At 37.9% G+C, this 17,183-nt stretch overlaps 1 pseudogene; it reads left to right on the top strand.

The window, feature by feature from the left end:
* The first annotated feature begins 1,011 nt into the window (after positions 1-1,011).
* On the top strand, positions 1,012-3,762 carry LOC149150224 (pentatricopeptide repeat-containing protein At3g26782, mitochondrial pseudogene; annotated as a pseudogene).
* Positions 3,763-17,183: the final 13,421 nt, after the last annotated feature.

The following is a 17,183-nucleotide window of genomic DNA, read 5'->3' as shown; positions in this document are numbered from 1 at the left end:
TTGTTCCTATTGAAGCAATTGCTATGGTGCAAGTCATAAGTTATTTAAAAAAAAATAGAGCAAATGGAAGAGGGTAGATGACCTAAGGTTGTCTTTAATGACAAATTGTGTAACCAAAGAAAAAGAAAACTTAGATGGAATGAAATAACAAATGGTTTAGTATTTGGGGTATTTGCTTGAACATATGTCCCATAAACAACAAAGAGATAAACACTTTTGTTATGGATAAGTTCCACAAGCATACTTGGGATAAGGAGCTAGGAAGAAAGAAAAAGTACCATATGGAAGTGTTTAATCCCACTCATAGTCATCAACCAAAGGCATACATAGAGGCCAATATCTCTTCGAGAGCCAAAACTCTTATTGTTTAGTGAAAAACTAATTTTCATCAACTCTGTTGTGAAACATGGCACTCGAAAAGGCCAAAAGAAGTGTGGGAGGAAAAAGTATTCATTTTTTGTTCTTCCGGAAAAGTGGATACAGAGAAGCATTTCATTTTAGAATGCAATGATTTCAAAGACAACAGGGAAAATTATGCAGATAAACTGACAGCTAGCTCTTGGGATAATCTATTTAGCGAGGGGTTTGTCAAGAAGCTGGAAGCATTTACTGTGAAGCTTCACAAAAACAGAGTAAATACATCAAAGCAGATAAAAAAAAACCCATAAATTATTTTTACCTTATAAACGTTAAAATAATTTCTTCTTCTACATGTTTTCCTTCCCCTTTAACGAACTACATGTTTCCCTTTCCCTTTAACGAACTTATATTTATTTGTCCCAGCGGACATGCCTCGTAGGATTGAGCCGCACTTAAAAGATTACTCGGTCAATCCAGCGGGCGCTGTTGTTGTAGAATTTTAATTCTACAACGCAGCAGGAATCATGTTTCACAGTCATCGTGACCATATTTTGCTAGTATTCGACAGCAAGTTAATATCTCTCACCTGGGAACAAAGGTATCATCGCATCCAATTCTGGTTTTTGTTTTCTCTCAGTTCCCACAGCTCCTATGCATGGCATCAAAACTCACAGACGCCTTCGCAATCCACTGAGAACCGCTTTAGCCACAGTCAAACAGCAAATCCACTTTTTCAACACTCTGTGCAGACAGAACGAATTAATTATACCCAGTGATTCCAATACATTCGCTTCTCTTTTACAAGGCTGTATCAACATCAGAACCCTCAACCAACTGTATGCTCGAGTCATTATTCATGGTCTCAACCATGATTGGTTTCTAATCCCCAAATTTGTTCGCATGTATACCATTTTCGGTAGTTTACAGAATGCATGCCTAATTTTCGATAAAATATACAAACCAAACGTTCTATTATGGAATGAGATGGCCAGAGAGTATGTCTGTAATGGGTTATACGAAGAGGCCATTGCACTCTATCGCCAAATGCAGGAGGCTGATATACAGCCGGACAATTTCACTTATCCCATTGTACTCAAGGCCTGTGGTAGCCTATCAGCTCTGCAGAAGGGCATGGAAATCCATGAACAAATAGGTAGAAGAGGTCTTATATCAAATCTTTATGTGGGGAATGCCCTCATAGATATGTATGCAAAATGCAAGAGAATGGACTTTGCACGCGATGTGTTTGACAAAATGCCTGAAAGAGATGTGGTCTCATGGAGTGCAATGATTGCAGGGTATTCACAGAATGAACAGATAAATGAGGCAATGAAACTGTTTCGCGAAGTGCAACTTAGCGACGTTAAAGTCAGTAGAGTTACTGTACTGTGCATTCTTTCAGCTTGCCGTGGAGAAATGGCAGATTTCCAACAGGGTAAGGTTATTCACAATTACATTATAAAGAGTGGATTTGAGTCTGATATCTCCGTGGGGACAGCCCTTGCAGCTATGTACTGTAAGTATGGGAGTATGGGGATTGCACGACTAGTTTTCGACAAAATGTCTGTAAAAGATGTATTTGCATGGAGTGCGATGATTTCGGGGTATGCACATAATGGGCATGGTCGTGATGCTGTAGCATTGTTTTGGCAAATGCAGCTTGAAGGTGTCAAACCCAACAAAGTTACCATTGTTGGTGTTCTCCCTGCAGTTGCTGAATTGGGGATGCTGCAATGCGGCAAGGATATCCATGATTGCATTGTTAGAAATGGGTTGCAGTCAGATGTTTTGGTGGGGACCGCTCTAGTGGGTATGTATGCAAAATGTGGAAACATGGATGTTGCATTTCAGTTGTTTGACCAAATGTCTAAAAGAGATGTGGTAGCATGGAATGCAATGATTTCAGGGTGTGTACAAAATGGATATGCAAGTGAAGCGTTGTCACTTTTTCATCAAATGCAGCTGACAGGCTTGAAACCCAACTCAGCTACTATAGTGAGTCTTCTGCCAGCATGTACCCACCCTCTAAGAAAAGGAAAGTGTATCCATGCTTATGTGATTAAGCGTGGTTTGGAGTTGGATCTTTCAGTGGGAAATGCTTTCATAGACATGTATGGTAAATGTGGCTTTGTAGAAATTGCACACCAGTTCTTTAATAAAATGCCTAAAAGGGATGTTGTTTCATTGAGTACAATGATCGCAGCATTCACCCAGAATGGACATGCTAGTGAAGCCTTGACACTTTTTAATCAGTTCAAATTGACAGATATGAAACCAAACCGAGTGACCAGTTTGATTGTTCTCCATGCATGTGCACACTTAGCGGCTCTTCAACATGGTAAGTCTATTCATGATTTTATTGTCAAAAATGGATTTGAGTTGGATGTTTCTCTGGAGACTGCCCTCGTATCCATGTATTGCAAGTGTGGACGCATAGATATAGCTCGCCAGATGTTTGACAATATGTCTGAAAGAGATTTAGTTTCATGGAACACGATGATTGACGGGTATGGAATGCATGGTTGTAGTAGGGATGCCTTCGCTATTTTCCACCAAATGCAACAGATGGGAGTTAAACCAGATCATATCACTTTTACTTGCCTTTTGTCTGCATGTAGTCATGCAGGCTTGGTAGACTTGGGCTGGAAATGCTTTAATTGCTTAAGTCAAGATTATGGCATAACCCATAGGATGGAGCACTATGCATGCATGGTTGACATTCTTGGTCGTGCTGGACGTTTTGATGAAACCCAAAATTTTATCAAGACGATGCCAATAGAACCTGATTCGAGTGTATGGAATGCCTTACTTGGTGCCTGCAAAATTCATTGCAATGTGGAGCTAGGAGAATGGGCATCACAACGGCTTTTTGAGTTAGGTTCCGATACTGCAGGAAACTATATTTTGCTGTCAAACCTCTATGCTGCAGCTGGAAGATGGGATGATGTGGCCAAAGTGAGAACAATGCTAAAACGCAGGGGGTTAAAAAAGATTCCAGGGTGCAGTTGGATTGAGATTGATAAGAGGGTCCATGCATTTGTTGCAGCAGACAGATCACACCCACAGTCAGAGAAAATATACATGGTTTTAGAGAGCTTAGCCAGGCAGATGAAGGTGGTGGGGTATGTGCCTGACACGAGTTTTGTCCTACATGATGTGTCCGAGGAGGAAAAGAAATCCCTTGTTTTAAGCCACAGTGAGAAGTTGGCCATTGCTTTTGGGCTTATTAATACAAGCCCTGGAATGACCATCCAGATCACCAAGAATCTCCGTGTTTGCAAAGACTGCCATATTGCTACAAAGTTCATCTCAAAGATTGTCAGGCGAGAAATTGTTCTGCGAGATACAAAGCGTTTTCATTATTTCAGGGATGGACTGTGTTCTTGTGGGGATTACTGGTGATGCTAACAAAAATGAGAGGAATGTGAACTTGATCATGCGTAGTGTCTGGATGAGGCACAATTCACCAGTGACCTTAGATTCTGCTACTGGACAGGGTGACTGATGTTATACGTGCAGAATCGAGTTTGATATTGATGTAGAAAATCTGCATCAGGAAGCCTCATTAAATTAGTAGCTAAAAAATACAGGGTCTAAGATTGCTCTAAACCATCGTTGCTGATGAACAAGAGATGTTAAACCAATGATAAAAATTAATTTTACTGATATTCACTGATTCATTGGAGTAAACAGATGACACTCTCAAGTAGAGAAAAATTGTGCAGTATTAAAGAACGTGACTGCACGGACAGGGGAAGCAGGGAAGTGTCTGATACAAATTTCACCCTGCATATTTAGGCACAGGATGAGATACTTGACCTAGGGGAGGAATGTTGCTTATCGTTTTTCTTTTAACAAAACAAGCCTCTTCATCCACACGGGTCATGAACAACTTTGATATGCGTACTGAATGCATTGCAGCTATATTCAGTCGCAGAGTTGTCAGGCAGAGATCTTGGCATGGATGCTAATCATTTCAGAGGTGGATTGTGATATTTGGGGTGATTGATGAGAATAAATTGTGATCTTCTATTACAAGAAACTTCGACAATTAATTTTATTTAACAAGAAGTAGATGCGTTTCTGGTGCCACGCTTGGAGATGGGATGTTTCAATGTATCATTCACTCAGGACAACAAATATAAATAAACTTATCAAACTAATTAATTGGTGGGACAGTGATCCAAGACAACATCTATACTATATTCAAATAAGAAGTAAGTTTGACAGTAAAATGGAGGTTCAGAAGTTTTGGTGGGTTGCACAACCAAAATAGGCATCACAAGCATTTTCAATAAATAACAGAAGAGAACGACCTCATCTTGGACGGGAACTCCTAGATTAATTCTGTGCATGTGTTAGTGCTTCAAAAAAAAGCCCCCAAGTGGCTACACCACAAAGAGTGGAATTTCTTTGGTTTAGTGCCAGGTCAAAGGGGTAGCTATTGCATCAAAATAGCTCGGGATTTAGGTGGGGCGAACAACAATGAAAATATAACCTTGGTGGGCGGCTTAACACTTTGTCAACCTGACTAATGAACTAATGCCCTGTTAGCATCCTGTTAGCATTCATCTATCAATTGTATATTTCTTCAAATGATTAAATTATTTCTTCAAATGATGAAATGAGTTTCTAGGCTTTGTTGTCTAAATCATGTGAGTTCTCTCCATAAAGACTGAGGTTAAATCTGTTAGTTTGACAACGAATTATGTAATTTTGGGTAAAAATATAATTAGTCAGTTCTATACCGAAATAGTAGTTATGCAATGGAGGCGGCTGGTATAAAACTAGTGAATGCCTGAGAAATGTAATCGTGGAGAATCATTGCTGAATTAATAGAGATTCCAATCCCTTGCCCCGTGGATGTTTCTTGACACCCTGTCGAGGTTTTACCACATAAATCCTGTGTTGTTTCTTATTTGTGCGCATTCAGTTTTACTGTTGGTTATTTTGGTTTCTTGGTCAATGTATAACTGTATAATCTTCTTTCTTTATTCATTCACCTATTAGAACTACAAAATCTAACCCCAGTGAGTTGCTTAACATTCTGTCAACCTCACTATTGAATTAATGTTGTGTTAACATACATCTATCAGTTGTATATTTCTTCCAATGATAAAATGAACTTCTAAGCTTTGTATGTTATTGCATTGCCCTTTTCTAGATCATGTGAATTCTCTCCATAGAGACTCGGGTTCAATCTCTGGGAAAACATGTTATCATGTTTTTGTTTTGTTTTTCCTTAAATCAGAATGAGAAATTTCTGCGGTAAAATTATTTATAAATGTCACAAATGAACTAGTTACAACATGTCTCTAGAGACTTGAACCCACACAATGAGGAAACAAATTGTTCACCAAACCACTTAAGTTAAGATTCTTTGACAAAACACATTGCCATATTAATTAGACCAATTTGTTGCATTATTTTGTGATATCTCATTGTTAGCTGTGCCTGGGCCTGAGCAGTTTTTCTTAAACAGGAAAACAAGGCCATGTGCAAGTGTTAGGCAATTTTGGTAGAAAACAAACTCCATGGATATCTCTAAACCAAAAGTGTTATGTAAATTACCTTAATACTTGATTCACCAAAATAAATCAAAACTTAAAACAACTATAGTGAATCTATGCTTGATTGTGCAACTCTCTCTGAATTTTTAATGCTTTAATCGAAATAAAACACTCGGTTCAGATTCTTTAATAACGGAAGCATATGAAACAGATAACAATAGCAAAGACACACAATGGAACACAAATTTTTACTTTAGAAATCCATTTGGGAAAATCAAAGTTTAATGATGGGTGGTGCGTTCCATCTTCTTATATTATGGAGATTATGATACAGATTACAATTACGTCGAAGCTTACTGCAAAGCTATTAAATACTATGGTCTTCAACCATCCTTCGCAATATGTTCATGCCTATCTGCTCTATTAGTATTCCTCAATACATCTGCTCATGCTATGGAATAGTGAGCAGTTAGTGAAAACATCAACCCTTTTCCTTACTGTTGGGTTTTGGATAGCTGGAATTAAGGTTAGGTTTAAGGTTTTGTAACTCTCTTGGAAACTCCGTATGATTTTAGAAGTTTTTAGCTCCACATGTTACTAATTCTTATATTTAAATTATAGTGTTTTGACATGGTCGTTACTTGGACATGTGCGGGATATTAGGATTGTTTCTTTGTTACAAACTCCAATTTTAGGCACATGAAATCACATTAGAAAGATTTCAAATGAAAAGAATAATTTTTTTATTAAAACCAAGGAAAGTCTGACAACCCTCAGTGGTCTAGATTGGATCATTATATTATTTGTCATCTATCTCAATGCTTTCAGAGTGGAAACACTAGAGGAATTAACTTGTAGGGTCATTTTTACCAACGGTTGTTAGTTTGGAGAATCGGGGTCTGAAAACCTTCTTGAGGCATTTTGAGGCCTTAAACAAAGTTTTTTGGGCTCCAAAAGTTCTTGCCTATAATAGACCCCATGATGTTGTTCTACACTCATAGACCTTTCTAACAGTGCAAGAATCATGTCAAGTGGAGTTTGTATGCAAAAGTTATGTCACTAGCAAGTTGATGTACCGCATTGACCACCATGGTATGAATAGATGTGATGCCAACCCCATTACTCATGCATGTGGGGCTAGCCACGTGTGGACTTTGAACGTGACTCTAGAAGATTCAAACCCATAGCTCTAGTCGAGGTTTGATGGAGTTAAACTTTACCCCTAGTTGGTTATTAGGATATGTCAAATACTGGGCCACTAGGAGTAGGTGGTCCAATCTATGCTATTGTATTTTGTTCCATAGTTGAGTAGAGCAACTTGGAGTGGGAAGTAAGAGAGAAAAGCAAAGGGGGTTAAGATTTTGTAGCAACAATATTGGCTAGAAACCTTATGTAGCTCCATAGAGAGTACTTCTTGTTTGTATTTGTTGTACATTTTCCATACTAGATAAAAGAGAGTAGAGCATCCTCACATTCTAGTCGGGTTTTCCGCCATAAGGATTTCTCAAGGCAAATATTTGTGTCTATTGTGGATGGTGTATGCATTTCTTTATGCTTGCGATTTCTTTCATTTTAGTTAATTTAATTAATTAAGCAAAAAATCAACTAACTAAACAATTTGGAATCTAAGGAAGAATTAATAGTAAAATTTTAAGTAATTTTATCAAATATATTGTGATGAATTGTTCTAGTGGAATATCCACAACAGTTTACAGATCATATTGATATCATAGCAGGTTCTTTTTGGGGAATTTTGTGGGAAGTTGTAGAGGATCCAACAAGCAGTTTAAGTAAAAAGTCACAAAACACTGCCCATGCCCAATGGGTTTGTTCACAATAACTCTCATTACCCAACATAAAATAAACTTGCAAGGCTAGAAGTAAAGGTCATTGACACCAGTCACAATATGAGCCTCATTAAGTCTTAATTCTACCCTATAAAGTATGTAGAGGATCAATGGATCTGATGCCACTAGTTTAGACAAAGGTAGGGGCAGAGTGTACAAGAGCACACCACTAAGTTTAGGAAGATAGCCATCATGCTAGGTATCTTTCCTAAGAGCCTAGATGTATTCCTCTAATATCTCAGAGGTCTACATATCATTTATGAAAGTAAGTGATGTTTTTCATGCCAAGAATGTGAAAATTCCTTGATTACAATTACTGGAAATTTATCTCCTAAATGTTCTGCAGTTTATTTGTTATTATGAAAAATATCGATAAAATCAGAATTGCAACCTTCACCAAAAATAAAATACATTGCAGAAAATAAATTGGAAATTGAGAAAATAATGCACACACAATAAAATAGACACCAATGTTTTTGGATTAACGTCCTCAGAAAAACCCTGAAGGGAAAACCAGTGCAGTAGATGAGGGTTTATTTTATTATTATGCAACAATAAAATCCGAGTACAATATCCAAATGCCCAACTAGAAATCCTCCAACATATATTCTCACCGAAAATATTTAGGAGAAAATTTCTCCCTTTATAACCCAACTCAGCCTCCTTGTGGTCTGCTTGGACTACCTAATTGGTTGCTCACACCGCTGGTCTACATAGTTCGTACGACCTCTGGAACTACTCCAAACTAGGTTGTCTAGCCTCCTCCTACCAATTCAAAAATTTCCTTTGCCTTTCGAAATGTATGTCCAGCCTTTGGCAACTGATCTGAACCCTTCCCGATAATTCGCTCAACTGCACTGGCAAACGCGCACCACCTTGACAACTTTCTCTGCATAATATTTTGGCCTCCTTTTGTTGGCTCTTTGGAACTGGAAAATCTTGTGGAACTCTCTGTTGTTTCTCCCTCAATCATTGATGCTTTCCTTCTCTAGCTTGAACTCACTTCCTTGTTGAATCTCTGCAACTAGATAGCTCGATCTTTTGAGGAACTCACTCTTCTCTTCTCACAATTGTCTCTCTCCATCGCATTAACTTGCTCTTATAATCTCTCGCTAGAGCTTCAACGACCATGATTAAATCCTCATTAATGGCTAAGATCATCTTAGACTCGATCCGTGTGAGTCTCTAAATCTTTCTCGATCATCCTTAATTAATTCCCATTAATTAATCAATTTTCATAAGTTAGACTTAAAACATTTTTTAATTATTGATCAATTAATTTAATTAAGCATTTCACAAGCTTATCTCGCGAAACCTTTTCTGGGTTTTGGAGATCCCGTGTTCCTTAGTCTCTTAGACACAAATCGAGACTAGAAAACATGTGCTATAAAAACCTAACAAAGAACAATGGATGAGGCATGTGTAGAGTGAAAGTATCTGAAAAGCATACACAAAAAAAAGGGGAAACTAAGTGGTTTGAAGCAAAAATAGCTCCAAGAAGCTTCCAAGGAGGTAAATAAATGGAAAGTGGGGAAGGATACAAAGACATCATCCAATACACATTAGTGCAATGATCGTAGTAACCATTGCAGTCACTACAACATTGATGTTCATACTAAGGAGAAGTATGGGAATTACATCTAGAGATGAACCTAAAGAACCACAAGAAGGATGGGAAGAAAAATAATCTTCTAGCCACAAATCCAAACAATTAGGTTGAAAACAACTTCGATGTGAATGAGAAGATTTTTTGCACATCCGTGTAGAAGGAGGTGTATCTAAGTAACCTTCATCACTAGGAAGAGGAGATGACCAAACTCTTCCACATTTAGATCAAGGCCAAGAAGAGAAAAATAAATACTTTGTTCGACTCACGTTCACAAGCAATCTCAAAGTAGCAAATCTAGTCAACAATATTGGATTGGAGGTTTGCGATCATCCTAACTCGTGTCCATTGGGATGGTTAAACAAGGACGTAGAGATCAAGGTAACAAGATAGTGCAAGATAAAATTTGCTATATATTTTGATTATATTGATGAAGTAGAATTGGATGTAGACTTACCACTTGATGTATGTGGAGTAGTTTTTGGGAGCCCATACATGTATACGAGAGAGACAATTTCCATCCAAAGAGTCAACTAGTTATCGCCTCATCAAGGATAGTAGATCCTTCATTATCAACACACACAATGATAAGTACAAGTTTTCACTGGTAAGTGCCAACCAAGCCAAGAAGTTGATTAGTTCTAGCAGGAAATATGTTTTACTTGAGAGAAAATCATTCTAGTGATGAGTTAATTAGGGTGAAGATACCCCTAGCGTGTTGATTTGTGTAGCTTGGTAGGTACTCCCACATCCCCTGGGGTACTGGGTTTTTGAGGAGACGACTCACAAAAGGGATTTGTGTGCGATGTACTCAAGCAATGGGCTTTGGACCCAAAGTTGTGGGCAAAGACCTAAGTGGAGAATTATTTGTTTATTCATTATTTGCATGAGGCCACCCTTAATGAATCAAGGGGGACCTAAGGCAACCATGGAGTGTCTTGATCAAATGAAAGAAATCAATTTTCTTATGATAGTTGGGGTTTTTGTCAACAAGATCAAGTCGGTATAGGCTTGAGTGGTACCCCTTGAGGGCTAATCAATTCCCTCATGAATACTATAAGAAGGAAAGAGATGAGACCTCATTTGATCATATCCACAAGTACATTTCTCTCAAGCTAAGACAAGTAAAGCAGTCGTTGACGTTGGGAACTGAGATAGATAAGAGAAGAGGACGAGTTTTTGGTTATGTTTTTGTCTCATGTTTGGGTGCAGGTTAAGGAGGGAAGTTGGCCGACATTTTTGAGCATTTTTTTGTGAGCAAAATCTACAACAAAGTGCATTTGATCTATGAAAAAAGTGATTCCCTGTGTTTAGGTTGAAATTTTAGAGGTTCGAACCTGTGGTTGGTCTGTTTTTAGGGCCGAGTTGCGTCTCTATTTAAGGTAGGGTTGAGACCCTTTGTTGGAGCTGGAAAGAAAGGCAAGTGAGGGTCGAGATCTCCTGAAGAGTAGTGTAGGTGTTTAGGGATTGTGTATGCAATTTTAGGACTATAAAAATGAGCTTGGTCAAGTTCCTTGTGATGGTACACCTATGACTAGGATAGTCCGAGCTGTTGGGACTGAGTATGCTGATCTCAAAACTGAGTTTTTGTTGGTTGAGCAGAGGTAGAAAGAATGAAGTGTGGTCATGTCTTTAAGGAGAAGTGCAAGTGGATAGATCTGTCCTAAATGGTTTAGGACAACAATTTTGTTGAGCCCTAGATCTGTCTTCTTTGGAGTAGAAAAGAGATAAAGTGAGCGCAGATTTTGTATGTCCTAGATCAATCTTCCTTAGTGGTGTTAAGGAATTGTGAGTGGGCTGATTGGAAATCCCTAAGTAACGCGACACAAATTACACTTATCACTGTGTGAGGGAAACTTTATTTAGCCTTAAGTATGGTCATCTTTGGAGCAACAAAGAGACAGAAAGAGGGCAAATTTGAAGACCCTAAGAGTTAGCTATCATGGAGGAACATGAGAGTAGCTAGAGGGTAGACTTGTGAAGGCTTAATATCAATCATTCTTGAAGTAGCTAGAGGATTGGTAAAGATAGATTGAGTAGGTGAAGATGCAAGCAGATCTGAAGCAACGAATGTACCTGTGAGTAATAAAAGAGGCGACAAAAGACTTCCCAGAAGTGTTCAAGGTACGTGGATTGAAAGGGTTGTGGAAGAACTACATCAACAAGTAAGTCAAGTGTACTTTGTTCAGGGAAATATTGGTGGTCATAAGTTGTTGACTTCAAGCCCTAGTTGTTTTTGTATCAGGGATGATTGTAAGGGCCATGGTCCATGGTATGAGAGCCATATGTTTTTCGTATTAAAATTTGTAATATAACAAGTTTTGGGTTAAAAATGGTCTTGTGCACTAAGTTGATTCACTGTTGTATGTTTTTCACTGTGCAAAGTGTTAACGTTATGGTATTTTAGTGTGTTTATGATCATGATTTTAAACTTAGACCTATCGCTGAAGTGTCGTGGAAAAATCATGGTATCAGAGCTACTTCAAAGAGACAACTAAATTAGAGTGTGCATAGTGTACAACTCAAGAAAGAGTTGGTTTCATTGTTATTGAAGCACTAATAGCAATGGCGAAGTTGGCGGTTGGTTTGAGATACAAGGATAGGTTGGATGGGTTGTCCAACTATAAACCTTGGAAGGAAAGGATCAAGTTGGTCTTGATGGTGAACAAGATATGGGATTTTACCAAGAAGGAGATTAAGAAACCAACCCTAAGTAGTTGGATACGAAGGCAAAGTTGATCATCCTAGATGGTTTCAAAGACCACTTGATACCTCATTTGTCTGGGAAGAATACTGCCCATGAGATGTGGAAAGCTCTTCAGGATCTATTCCAAAATAAGAATAAGAACCGACTATTGGTATTGAGAGCTAATGTCAAAGCACCAAGATGTCAGATGGTGAAGTTGTGGATCTGCATATGATGAGACTTTCTCAAGTTCGAGACGAGCTTTCTTCCATCAGTGAAGATGTTCCAGATTCTAAGCTGGTGAGGACTGCTTTGAAAGGGTTTATCGAGGAATGAAAGTCATTTATCAAAGGGATCGTCACTCGAGAAAAGATGCCAGATTGGACAAGGTTATGTGATGACTTCTTTCAAGAGGAACCATGAGACGAGGACCTTCATAAGAAGAAGAAGTCTTCTAATGATAATGTGGATCTTGCAGGGAGGATGAAGGGTAAGGCAAAGAAGGACTTGAGCAAGCTGAAGTGTTATAACTGTAGCGAATATGGTCATTATTCAAGCAAGTTCTAGAGGAAGAAGAAGGGAGACAATGACAAGAAGAAGGGGAAGGAGATAGTTGGTGTTGCTACATCCTCTGAGCTAGATGACCTCTTGAGAAGTTTGGAGGATAAGGATTTTGCTCTAGTTTCTCATTTCTCCAAGGGTACTATCGACAAGAATGCATGGTACGTGGATAGTGGTGCGTCAAAGCTTATGACAGGTTCACGTGATGTTTTCGAGAATCTAACTAAATGGGACTCGAAGTTGCAAATGGTGGTTAGCGACAAGAGTCAGAAAGTGATCAAAGGATTGGGCATTGTGCCATTCAGGATGGAGTAAGGTTAGTTGTTGATAGTTCAGGATGTACTATGGGTACCAAAGCTTAGATACAACGTGTTGTCTGTCTTAGTGATTGAGACAAAGGGGTTTGAGGTGATTTTTCAGGATGGGAAAGTAAGAATCAGCCCAAAGGCTCTAACTCTACTGGAATTATCATTGCAGTTAGGGAGCATGGTCTATATCGACAGATGGGAAAGTCTATAGATCATGACAAAAAGCAGGTTCTTGAGACTTAGAGGGAGTCGAGTGAGAGTGAGAGTATGCAGGTTTAGAGGGAGAATTCGCAACCCAAGAAGAGTGCATAGTCAATGGGAAGCAAGGGGACTTTTGTTGGCAAGAAGGAACTATGGGTTGACATGAAGGCCTATCAAGAAAGGAAGAACTTGGAAGCTTCTGGTGGCAGAGACACTATCGAGGATAGTGTGGTTCATTCTACAGGGTATGCAACTGTAGTGGTGAATGCCATAGATTGAGCTAGTGTCGCCAAGAGACTTCCGAGTGCTGGAAGTACCTCTTTCGCTAAGAGGGAGTGTTGATTTTTGTAGCTTTGGAGGTACTCCCACATCCCTTGGGGTACTGGGTTTATGTGGAGCTGACCCAGAAAAGGGTTTTGTGGGCCATGTACCCAAGAAGTGACCTTTGGACCCAAAGTTGTGGGCAAAGACCCAAGCGGAAAATTATTTGTTTATTCGTTGTTTTCATGAGGCCACCCTTAATGAAGCAAGGGGGACCTAAGGAAACCATGGAGTGTCTTGATCAAATGAAATAAATCAATTTTCTTATGATAGTTGGGATTTTTGTCAAAAATATCAAGTTGGCCTAGGCTTGAGTGGTTCCCCTTCAAGGCTAATCGATTCTCTCATGAATACTATAAGAAGGAAAGAGATGAGACCTCATTTGATCATATCCATAAGAACATTTCTCTCAAGCTAAGACAAGTAAGGAAACCGTTGACCTCAGGAGCTAAGTTAGATAGGAGAAGAGGATGAGATTTTGGTTCTATTTTTGTCTCATGTACTGGTACAGGTCAAGGAGGAAAGATAGCCAAAATTTATGAGCATTTTTTTATGATCAAAGTCTACAAGATGGTGCATCCAAGCTGTGAGAAAAATCCATTTGTTTAGGCAAAAATTGTAGAGGTTCAAACCTGTGGTTGGTCTGTGTTTAGGGTCGAGTTCCCTATGATGGTACACTTGTGTCTAGGATAGTCCGGGCTGTTAAAAGGTTAATATTGAATTTCCATGTCATAATGTGTAAGCCAATCAAAATCCTTTAGAATTCAAATGAGATACGTGTGTGACTAGGCACCGACAAGTGTTTTAATAATACAATTGACCTACCTTAAGCGTGAATGGTGCCCAACTGACTGAGTCCTACATTAAGTATCTTATTCTATAAAAGTTATAATATTGAGAATATTTTTAATGAAGGATAAATAATGGGTTTAGTGTATTTTTAATGACACGTAACTAGTTTAAATTTTAAATTTACCATCTAAAATTTTAAATTTTATTGAATATTGTGTAAATAAATTAATTTAAATATTTTTATGGTTATTTTGATAAAGTGCATTTATTTGCGTAATTAAATTTAAATTTTAAATTTACTTTTATAATTTAAATTTCATTAAATCTTGTGTTAATAAATTAATTTAAATATAATGTGTGCGTGTGTGTGTGGTTTTATTTATTTTTAATGACGCATAACTAATTTTAATTTTAAATTTACTTTTTTAATTTAAGTTTTATTAAATCTTGTGATAATAAATTAATTTAAATCTAAAATATATATACAACTATTTTGAAAAATGTGACATTTATTTGGTTAATTTTGATAAAAGTAAAATAATAAAATGGATATATTAAAAAATTGTCTACATGTATTATTCTATTAATTTCTTAATTTTTTCTTAGGTGGTTATTTTTGAGTTGAAATTTCCTCTAATTATATGTTGATCTCATAACTGAGTTCTTATTGGTTGAGCTAAGGTAGAAAGAAAGAAGTGTGGTCGTGTATTTAAGGAGAAGAAGTGTTGGTTGATAGATCTGTCCTAAAGGGTTTAGGACATCAATTTTGTTGAGCCCTAGATTTGTCTTCTTTGGAGTAGAAAAGAGATAGAGTGAGGGCAGATTTTGCATGCCCTAGATCGATCTTCCTTAGTGGTGTTAAGGAACTATGAGTGGGTTGATTGGAAATCCCTAAGTAAGGTGACACAAGAGCACACTTGTCACTATGTGAGCGCAACTTGATTTAGATCTAAGTTTGGTCATTTTTGGAGCAACATAGAGACATGAAGAGGGCAGACTTGAAGACCCTAAGAGTTTCGTATTTTGGAGGAGCATGAAAGAAGCTAGAGGGATGGCTTATGAAGGCCTAATACTAGTCATTCTAGAAGCAGCTAAAGGGTTGGTAGAGGCGGATTGAGTGGCGGAAGATGTAAGCAGATTTGGAGCAACATATGTACTTGTGAGCAACAAAAGAGGTGCAAAGGACCTGCCAAAAGTGTTCAAGGTTACGTGCACTGAAAGGGATGTGGAAGTGCTACATCAACAAGTAAGTCAAGTGTACTTTGTTTAGGGAAATATTGGTATTCATAAGTTGTTGACTCCAAGTGCCAGTTGTTTTTATATCAGGGATTATTGTAATGCCTATGATCCCTGGTATGAGAGCCCTATGTTTGTTGTATTAAGGTTTGCAATATAACAAGTTTTGGGTTACAAAAATCTTGTGCACTGAGTTGATTCATTGTTGTATTTTTTCTGTTGTGCAATGTGTTAGTGTTGTGGTATTTCAGTGTGTTTATGATCATGATTTTAGACATAAACCTGTAGTTGAAGTGTCGTGGAAAAATAAACATAGAGAGTTGTAATAAAGAACAAAAATAATAACTAGAAGGTTTGTTACAAGCAAACATGCGAGTGTTCTAGGAGCCTAAATGGCTACCATCCAAGAGGGAAGTGGACCACAAAATCCAATTATTGGCAGAATCTCCATTGTCGAACATTTGGCTATATGGATAATTCGTTTTGGAAGCAAATGAAGTGAAGAAATAGTTGCAACAACTGATGGAGCAGGGTTTGATTCGACCAAGTACCTCACCTTGTGGGTCGGCCATCATAACTGTACCAAAGAAGGATGGGACTTGGAAAATATGCATTGATTATAGAGTATTAAACATTATTATGCTCAAGAACAAGTACCCCCTACATAGGATTGATAATCTATTAGACCAATGGCAACATGTAAAATACTTCACAAGCTTATTTTAAAATTTGAGTACCACCAAGTTCGAGTCAAAGAAGAAGGCACTTGGAAGATCGCTTTCAAAACTAGACAAGGTTTTTATGAGTGGTTAGTCATATCATTTGCTTTATGTAATGCACCATGTTTATGAGATTAATGAATGATGTATTACACCCCTATATAGGTTCATTTGTTATTTATTTTATTTGGCATAATGTTAGCTGGGAGGAGCACATCTTTCACTTGATGAAAGTGTTAGAGACTCTGAAGAAGTGTCAATTGTTGGAAATCCTCAAGAATGTGAGTTTTCATAGCACTCCTTGGTGCATCTGGGGTATGTGATTGTTGGAGGGGAGTTCAAGATAAATCTTGAGAAGATGGAGGCCATCATGAAATGGTCATTTCCTACAGTTCTCTTTGAAGTTAGGAGCTTTGTTGGGGTAACACAATACATGTATAAATTTAGAGCTTTATTTTCAGTAGTAGTTTCACCACTCCATGTCATAACAGTGAGTAGAAAGAGTTTCTAATGTGTAAAGAGTCAACAAAATACCTTTGAAGGGTTGAAAAGAAAATTAGTAAAACAATAGTTCTTGCATTATCAAACTTGCAAAAGCCCTTCAAGTTGGAGATGATCCAAGTGGGTATGTCATGGGTGCAATCTTGATGGAAGAAAAAATCTCTATATGCTACCACTTTGAAGTATCTCAAGGGGAATTTATCAGCTACCCTATCTAGGACAATGAGCTCTATCTCTTGGTACAAGCTATCAAAAGTGGGAACACTATCTAATTGGAAAGGAAACCAACATCCACACAAATCACCAACCACTATAGTATCTTCAAACCTAGAGTAAGCTACAATAGACTAAATACTACAAGTGGGGAAAGTTCTTCTAGAAATTTCATTTGGTCATCAAATATAATAAGGGTAGTGTTAACTCTGTGAGTTTTGTGTTAAAGTGATGAAATATCCAAACCACACCACACAAGTTGAGTGGAACTTGGGTATATCACCATCACCTTAGTGACCTACCTTGCCTCTTCAGGATGTCT

This window comes from Pinus tabuliformis, chromosome 9 (genome assembly GCF_031772625.1).
Source record: "Pinus tabuliformis cultivar Carrire ecotype Pingquan chromosome 9, CPIR1, whole genome shotgun sequence".
NCBI classification, from domain to species: domain Eukaryota; kingdom Viridiplantae; phylum Streptophyta; class Pinopsida; order Pinales; family Pinaceae; genus Pinus; species Pinus tabuliformis.
This window is presented reverse-complemented; position numbering and strand designations above follow the sequence as displayed.